The following is a 9,638-nucleotide window of genomic DNA, read 5'->3' as shown; positions in this document are numbered from 1 at the left end:
CAAGCGCCGAGTTAAGGCAGTTTGCTTAACTGGAACAAGCGTCTGTGGACGAAAAACGAGTGCGACCGAATGCTGTTCGCTCACTTTCGCAAACCGTTTCCGCTAGAGGAATTGTCGTTCGTAATAGTTCACTTTCACTATGATATGAAACAGCCTCCAAGCTGATGGTGGGTGCATGCTTGTGCAAGTTTTCATTGTCTGTGAGAACTTAGCTTAAATAATTTGAAGACTGGCGCCAGTGCAAATTAGACGTGGAAGTAAACAAAAATATACATACTAAGGTTACGTTGGCAATCCTTGCGTTGTATGTTCAACCAAACAAAAGTAAACATAGGATATGAAACAAATTTCCCCAAGTCTAGGCATACAGCAAAATTTTTTGTGCAGTTTTCATACGTCAAGAAAGAAAACCAATTATTTCGTAAGTGATAACAGTTCAGGACTGCTTATGAGTCAGAGTTTGCAAACTACTATATAAGGTGTCCCAAGGATTTTAACTATTTCCTTTCCCTTATTTAGTTCTGCTATTAGTCATCAAAAGAACACGGAAGTTTGTGGCGTTATTTGTATCATGTTTTTGCCACAGTATCGCGCTGAGAGATAATTACAGTTATGCATTTTTAACTGGAACATCCGACGTCATAATTCAGAGTCAAAGTTAATGGAGCAACAGAAATTAACAGTTGTAAGTAATAATTGACGTTGAGTTAACATACTTTTTCTGGATTAAAAATATAATTTCATTATATAGTTATGTAAACACTGGGACAAAATTGAAAGTGTAATGATTCAAGTTGTAAATGTGTACCCAAATGGTATTAAATAGGCTATAGTTTATAACATTTACTTAAATGAAATACAATTGTACCACTTTTCTCTTAAAACTCATATGCTGTGAAACATATTAGACTAGACAACAATTTTTAAGCCCCACATTTGTGTCTCATCTACTACACAGCCTGTGGTATCTTCAACTGCAATCTTACATGTTCTGTTAAGGAAATAAAATACAGATAGCTTGAATAAACGCTTCATGTGGTTCTTGCTGTGTTAGATTGAAAAACTGAACTCAGTAAGAACTCCGCAAAGCATTTATTCAAGAACACCACTTCAAAAAAGTGTGGTCTTATGTAATGGGTTACATGTAAATTTGCAATGTAAAAGCTTTCTCCAAAAATTAAAAGTTATGTTGATATGTGATACTGCAACCCCCCCCCCCCCCCTCCCCTCCCTCGAAGTCTTGATCTTCGGTGTGATGACAGATTGATCTGTTGTTTAGCCTGAGTGGGAATGTGACAATTTGATTGCGAGTTGAAGAAGCTCCAGAATCAGGTAATTAAGAAGTAAAGAGTGTGTTAATAGGTTTATCTGTAATGTAGTCTGAGCTGTATATTCACTTCACCTTTAACACACTTTTAATTATAAGCAACTATAACTGTGGTGTAAATTCAGAAAAGCTGTTTTAATAAGACAAGTCTCTTGATTACTGCGGTGCATACAAGGTAATGCACATATACGATACAACTTGAGAACACGTAAAGATAGGTGGATATAAGGTACTTTACATGTATGATACAACTCACTAACACCTAAAGATATGTGGCAAGTGTCTCATGAAAAGTAGCTTACAGAGGTTCAGGGACCAGTATCAAGCAATGAGTCCAGGTAGATACTACCGCCTGCTACATCTCTCTCCCACAGGGACCATGAAGACAAGAGTAGACTATTTACTGCATGTAGAGAGACGTTTAAGCTGTCATTCTTCTCATGCTTCATTTGTGAATTTAAAGGGAATTAACCGTAGTACAAATTACAGTGGGAAATATCCTCTGCCAGGTGCTTCATTATTTTGCAGAATACAGATGTATATGTAGAAACAGTGGGCAGCAGAGTGTACTGTACATCGTGATGTGAAAGGGGAAAGAGGAGGAAGAGAAGACAAAAGACAAATAAAAGTGAAAGTATCAGGATTTATCGAGATTATCATTTTATATGTTACAGAGGGGTTAATCAGAGAACAGAAACCATGGTGTCCCTCAATACTTTGGCTCATGTTAATTGGTTGATTAGGCCTGCATAATAGTGTATCAGCATTTATATGGTGTTGCGTTGTGTTGTTGAATGACAGTGATTTTGCAGGATATTTGTTTTGGTATAGAACTTGGTTTTTAATGAGCCGCCTAATATTAAATTATTTTAGGTTTTTTTTTTGTTATTTTATATGTGCTCAATATATTACTTGTTATTAATACTTATTATGCAGGAATCATATAGGTAAAATTAGAGATTCAGGACACACAGAATTGTGTTTGCATTCATATTTTTTATCCTTTCTGTCTATAAATGGAATAATTGTAAGTTTGAATAAATGTGTGGGTTCCTGTATCTGTCCGCTTACCAAATAGGGTTTACTAGAGAGTGTTTCAAAATCTTGTTTCTCAGAGTTCACGAGTCTATGAGGCTGGTCTAATATTTCTGTAAATAATTTAGGAGCAAAAGAGAAGCTCACTGAAAAACAGAAGCATTAAGTTGTTGACAGTCACCCACAGGAAAGAAAGAAAACCTGCTAGCTTTCGGACTGATCTTCCTGCATGTGATCGCACACGTGTGCCGCCCCCCCCCCCCCACACACACACACCTCTGTGCCCCTGTATGGTGCGCACACACACACTCTCTCTCTCTTCCCACATACTTGTAAGTCTCCACCTTCCTTAGTCATTCCCCACCAGTTGTTACTTTATCCTTCTTGCAGGTTGTGATCGTCATTTCACACTTACTAAAGCTACATATCATCTCGTATCTTTGTACTGTTCATTGCCATATGTCTAACTGCTTCTGCACTTTCTCCACTTTGTTTCCACAAATCATCAAATAGTCTACAAACACTATTACTTCTCTCTTTCCTTCGTAAATTACTTGTCGTACTATGGCCACTATTTCACTCGTTATCACAATGAAGTGCGCTTGAGAGAGAGAGTGCACTTCCTTACTATGTGAAGCTTATAATCTAATTTGTGATATCCATTAATATCTGTGCATCGTTGTTTTCAGTGAATTACTTTCAGCATTTAACTGGCCGAGTAACAGGCAAGCAATCTGGTGTTACCAGAGACCCACCTGCTAGTTAAGTTTACTTGATGTAGATCAACGCTGCTCTAGCCTGTTAAATCCTGTCTGCCTTATCTGGGCTGCACTTGTTCTGACATTGTACTTGAACTGGTGTTACATGCACAATCTTTGCATAACAAGAAAGGCCAAGGAAGAGATTGGTTGGCCCACAGAAAAGTACTGGATGCCTCTGGTAGAAAGAAACTATATTTTTGAGCCCTGGTGTCCTCTATATGTTGGGGTATATCAGTAACAGTTTTAATCAAATGAAATCTCCAAACCAGCGCATTGATGGTTTAGAACAACTTATGAGAAATGGATGCAGTTTTTTCCAAATACTAGCACGATTAGAAAGAAAACAAAAGCAGAAGGTAACTTCCAATGTCTGCAGAGACTGTCAAAAACATCCAAACAGTGTTTACACAATCACCGTCCAAATCATTAAGACACAGAACAGGTCACTCATTTCTTTTGTCTAGTAGCAGATATAATTTCCAATAAAGATCAAAATATAGATACTATGATTCAACATTTTGAGTACATATATGGTACTATAAACACAATGTTGAATAATGAGGTAAGAAGGGACATTAGAATCAAAATTTATAAAACAATGGCCACACTAGCTTCAAATTGTGGGAGTGAGACTTCAGTGCCTACACAGGAGGAAACAAGCAAGATTCAAATAGCGGAAATGAAATTTTTAAGACAGAGTGAAAGTTGCTCAAAATTAGACAGAATATGTAACAAAGACATAAGAACAGAGCTTAATATTTATAATATTGGAGGAAGAGTAAATGAAGAAAATGGAAAGAATGTAACAGCAAGATGAATGAAGATAGACTGCCAGATTGGATAAGGCTGTGTGAGCTACAAGGAAAAAGAGATCCTGGAAGACCTAGGAAAAGATAAGATGCGAACAACTCTTAATGTGATGTCAAAACAGGCATTTTACGTAGATCATGAAGCACATAAGACCTTCCAAATCAGTAAGACAAGTACCATGTCAGCCACATGTACTGAGAATCATGTGTATTGTTGCAGTTAGATAGAGCACCATCTCATTGGACATACATGGAGGAGTAATTGGGTGAACGATTTCCACATCGCTGGATTGAAAGGCATGGCCATTAGTATCATGAGACATTACCTCCATCTCCTATTGCATTTTCTTTTCTTTTTGGGATATATTAATATGAAGGTATATGTCACACTTCGTACAAAATATGCTCCCATTGTGTGACTTAAACTGTTGAAAGTGTCAAACCTCAAATGCAAAATTTGGATAATTTGTGTGTCACCAAGGGTGCTCACATTGGGTGCATTAAATGATATTAAATATGACTGAAAATTTTATGACTCTGTGTGTGTGTGTGTGTGTGTGTGTGTGTGTGTGTGTGTGTGTGTCAAATACTGCCTCTGTGTTGCCTCTAATTACAGAGTTGTCACCACTTTAAATTGGTATCAGCATTCTGAGATAGCCTGTATTTTTGCATTCTTTGGACTTTTCTGCAGTGTTATTTCTTTATGTCCGCCCCCAGTAGCTGAATGGTCAGCATGACTGAATGTCAATCCTCTGGGCCTAGGTTTGATTCCCGGCTGGGTCAGGGAACTTTCTCTGCCCAGGGACTGGGTGTTGTGCTGTCCTCGTCATCATCCTCATCAACTGCAGGCCACCGATGTGGCATCAAATTGAAACATCGGCACCCGGCAAACGGTCTGCCCAACCAGCGAACAGTCTGCCCAATGGGGAGGGCCCTAGCCATACGATTAAATTAAAGAAAAATAAATTTCTTTCATGTCAGCATGATGTATAGTTTAGATAAAATAGATATTTTTGCAGCATCCAGTAATTCAGGTGCCAAGCTGCTGTTTATGTTGGTGTGTGTGGGAAGTGCAGCTGTTTTTAGATTACATTTATTATTTTGTGTAAACATTAATGTTTCACCTTGGTTTGCACCTACCAACAATGATCAGTATCAAACTGTCACTGATTGTAAGTTAACTTGTTTACTAGTTGGAGTTATTGATTTCGCTTGTTTTTTCTGTGAGTGGAAAATGACAAGAATAAGGAGGTTTGGATAAAAAGAGAAATTTAGAAGGAATAAGTAATTCACTGTGCATAATATCTTATGTGAAACTTCGTATTACCGTTTCATCGATGCCAAATGCCACAGATGACAAGCAAACTACATAAAACAGTTGTCTACATGGAAAAAAGCTTCAGTTTTTGAAGAATGTATCAGTGAGAATTCTGTTGCTGTGAATTAGGATGGCGATGTTATTGTTAGCCTTAAGTTACTACCTCAGCTCATTGGGAACTTTATTAAGTTCAAATACTGTAATAGCGATGTTTCTTTATTTGAAAATGGTCTACACCGAACCAGAATAATGAACTAGTTAATGATGAAATGTGTGACATGAGGATTCTTAGCTCAATGATGACCTCACATAACAACAAAAAGTAAATTTTCGAAACAACTTACAGCGTGTTTATGACCTTATTTTAATCGGAAAAAGCAGAATTGCACATAATATGTTGTAGGCAATATTGGGTGCTCTTCAGTCACCAACGAGATTTACTTTCTATAACAGGATTATTAGTTTTGCTGTAGCAGATGTTTGTGAGTCTTCAGTGAAGAAAGCTGCTGAAGCAGTCCTGTCAGAGAGGGCTGAATTTTTACCAAGTATTATTATTGTGTCCTTTGACAGTAGCTGGCAGAAACATTCACATGTTTCCTGAATGGGGCAAGTTTCAGCTACTTCCTTAGATACACGGAAAGTACCAGGTGTGGAAATTACGTCAAAATTCTGTTTCACCTATAGTAAACATTTAGACTTTGAGTACGTCTGCCAGAGGAACTAGTATGGATCTGGTAATGTGGTGAGGTTTTGTGGATATCAACAATGAATGTAAAATAAAATAATCGGTATGAGACAACTTACTTTTTTTTCCCCATGAAGTCATGCCCATCACTATTGCATGAACTTGTGTGTCTGTTAGAAAAACCACCAAATGATGTCAAACCCTTTGCAAGGGCATCTTTGTAACAATGTTACTAGGGAAAAGTCAAATACAAACCTTAAAGTGAACTACAAAATGAGTAGTAGCAGTATACTGTGACCAACCAATTTTACCAAGTTATCCTACATTAGTAACTTGTACGAACATACTGATCATGTTCTTTGGTCAGAAAAACGAAATGATTGACAGTTACACTTGGAAGGGAACAGTGTTGGCAGTTCCCAATTACCTATACAACAATGAGACCACAGCAGCAACAGCTGTGCAATTCAGTACTGAATTCCTTCGTATGTTTTCCGTTAGCCTGCAGTACGGACTTCACACTGAACCATCATAATAGCCTTCTCACCTTGCTGCGCATTTTAATTATTAACTGCAGACATTCTTGTGTGTGTTATTAAAAAAAATAGTGCAAAGAGACAAAGAATGTGATGAAAATGAATCACAATAACTGTGTCAGTAATTATTGTCTGCAGAGCGTGTATGACAATGGCAAACAAAATGGAAGGCACAAGCAATCTTGTTTTGTGGTTGGTTGTTGCTGTGGTAGCTGTATTGTAAACAGTAGTTGGCTACCACTTTGGTATGGATAAATATAGCTATTGTGCACAGTTCCAAACAACAAATTACCATCAAACAAAAAATAATGAACAACAATAAACTGATGTAACGATTACAGAGACAGTGACGTTTTACACATGGTTTTACATTATCAGTAATCATTTTAATCACGGCCGTCATACCCCACAAAGTACATGGTGTTCTGTGGAAACTAAAATTCCAGTAAAACTTAGAGGTTGATAACAGAAAGCAGTGATACTTACAATGACAAGGATATTCATGAAATTCATGAGAAATGAAAACATTGTGCCATAGTTTCCAGTAACCCATATTTTCTACTGTAAACATGGAATAATAATAAAATAATAATAGTAATATGTTGTTGTTGTTGTTGTGGTCTTTAGTCTGAAGACTGATTTGATGCAGCTGTCAAGGCTACTCTAACCTGTGCAAGCCTCTTCATCTCCAAATAACTACTGTATTCATCTCTAGGTCTCCCTCTATGATTTTTACTCCCCACATTTCCACCCAGTACTAAATTGGTGATTCCTTGCTGTCTCAGAACGTGTCCTACCAACGGATCCCTTCTTCTAGTCAAGTTGTGCCACAAATTCCTTTTCTCCCCAATTCCATTTAATACCACCTCATTAGTTATGTGATCTGCCTGTCTAATCTTCAGCATTCTTCTGTAGCACCCCATTTCTCTTCTTGTCTAAACTACTTATTGTCCATGTTTCACATCCTTACGTGGCTAAACTCCAGACAGATACTTTCAGAAAAGACTTCCCAACACCTAAATCTATATTTGGTGTTAACAAATTTCTTTCCTTCACAAATGCTTTTCTTGCCATTGCCAGTCGACATGTTATCTCCTCTCTAACTTGGAGATCGTCAGTAATTTTCCTGTCCAAATAGGGGGAAAAAAAGGCTCTGAGCACTATGGGACTTAACATTTGAGGTCATCAGTCCCCTAGAACTTAGAACTACTTAAGCCTAACTAATCTAAGAGCATCACACACATCCACGCCCAAGGCAGGATTCGAACCTGCGTCCATAGCAGTCGCGTGGTTCCAGACTGAAGCACCTAGAGCTGCTCGGCTACATCAGCTGGCTCCAAATAGCAAAACTCATCTACTACTTTGAAGTGTCTCTTTTCCTAATCTGATTCCCTTAGCATCGCCTAATTTAATTCAACTACATTTCATTATCCTTGTTTTGCTTTCGTTGATATTCATCATATAACCTCCTTTCAAGACACTGTCCATTCTGTTCAACTGCTCTTCCAAGCCCTTTGCTATCTTTGACAAAATTACAGTGTCATCAGCAAACCTCAAAATTTTTATTTCTTCTCCCTGAACTTTAATTCCTTCACCAAATTTTTCTTTGGTTTCCTTTATGGCTTGCTTGGTGTACAGATTGAATAACATTGGGGATAGGCTACAACTCTTTCTCACTCCCTTCCCAACCACTGCATCCCTATCATGTCTCTTGACTCTTATAACTGCCAGATGGTTTCTGTACAAGTTGTAAATAGCCTTTCGCTCCCTGTATTTTATACCTGCTGCCTTTAGAATTTCAAAGGGAGCATTCCAGTCAACAATGTCAAATGCTTTCTCTTAAGTCTAGAAATGCTATAAACATAAGTTTGCTTTTCATTAACCTACATTCTAACATAAGTCAATGGGTCAGTATTGCCTCGATGTTCCTACATTTATCCATAGTCCAAACTTGTCTTTACTGAGATTGGCTTCTGTCAGTTTTTCCAAAATAAATAAGTAAATAATAATAATAATAATAGTAATAATAATAACAATCTGCAGAAGAAGTTAATTTATAGCTACTACCAATGGGCAGGGGGTGAAGAAGGTAAGGAATCAACCAGGTATATGTAGGGAATGATTTGAGAAAAAAATTGAAAAACCAAAATCAGAATGGCTGGACCCAGCACTAATCCTAAGTTCTCATTATAAATTGTATTAATGTTGATAAGTTACTGTAAAAAGCTTAAGTATTGTAAGTATTCTCTGAGAGAATGAAAAGGGTTTGTCAACAGCAAAGCTTTACACTTTGGCTTAAAAAACATGGTTTCCACAGCTTGCAGAAGCCTGTTGAAAATGCATTCTGTAGCTTAACAAAGAAGGACATGCTCATCATTTACAAAATGTTTGTCAATATTGTGAATGTATAATGCCTTTCTTTTGAAGCACATACATTTTGTAAACAGCAAGTCACATAAAAAGAGTATATATACTTTGACATCACCTTCAAAATCTACAGTTTGTTAAATATTAATCAATGTGGGTATCATGGATTAATATCATCTATTTTGCATATGAGTGGACAAAGGATATTTTGCATCATACAGATGAAAATCAGTGTCATTTTAGGAAACAGACGGATCAAAGATGAAAAATATATTTGCATAATGGAAACAATTTAAATGAATAAGATGTAAACAAAACTTCTGAAAGCTTTATAGTTATTCAGAAGAAATTAGGCCAGTTAAAAACAAGAATACAATGTGAGAAGATGGCACCCTTTTGTTTGAGTGTGTCTGTTATTGTTTCATAGTTTCATTTGACAGTCCTTTCTGGTTATGATATTGATATAATATCGTTTTTAATCTCTTATACCGGTGGTCTTGCAATGACTCTTCCCAAATCTTCAATTTTTTGCTGTTAACATGGTGGCAGCAGTTTATCTATACAGGGTGAGCACAAAGCCTTGCCCTGTTTATAAAAATTACAACAGAATAACTGTTTGACGTAATAAGTTACATTTGATGCCGTTACATAGGTTAGTGTTACTAGTTTTTTAATACCACTTATGTTAGTAAACCTCAACATGTGCTCCCTTGGTAGCTCAGAGAATGTCTAGTCAGTATCCCAGTTCCCGCCAGGTGTTTCGCATTGTGTGTTCTGTCACAGTACCCACAGCAGCTTGT

General features: G+C 37.1%; 1 protein-coding gene across 3 annotated transcripts in view; it reads left to right on the top strand.

Moving 5' to 3' along the window:
• The first annotated feature begins 263 nt into the window (after positions 1-263).
• LOC124805069 (T-complex protein 11-like protein 1) overlaps positions 264-9,638 on the top strand; it is a 140,797-nt gene continuing 131,422 nt past the window's right edge. Inside the window, exons 1-2 of one of the 3 annotated variants that reach the window (XM_047265494.1) lie at positions 264-421; positions 520-685. The gene's annotated coding sequence lies outside the window, so the exon portion shown is untranslated. The remainder of the gene's footprint in view (positions 422-519; positions 686-9,638) is intronic. The other 2 variants (XM_047265495.1, XM_047265496.1) reach the window with 2 other exon arrangements.

Source organism: Schistocerca piceifrons, chromosome 7 (assembly GCF_021461385.2).
Source record: "Schistocerca piceifrons isolate TAMUIC-IGC-003096 chromosome 7, iqSchPice1.1, whole genome shotgun sequence".
Taxonomy (NCBI): domain Eukaryota; kingdom Metazoa; phylum Arthropoda; class Insecta; order Orthoptera; family Acrididae; genus Schistocerca; species Schistocerca piceifrons.
The sequence above is the reverse complement of the archived record's forward strand: the minus strand, read 5'-3'. Positions and strand labels throughout refer to the sequence as shown.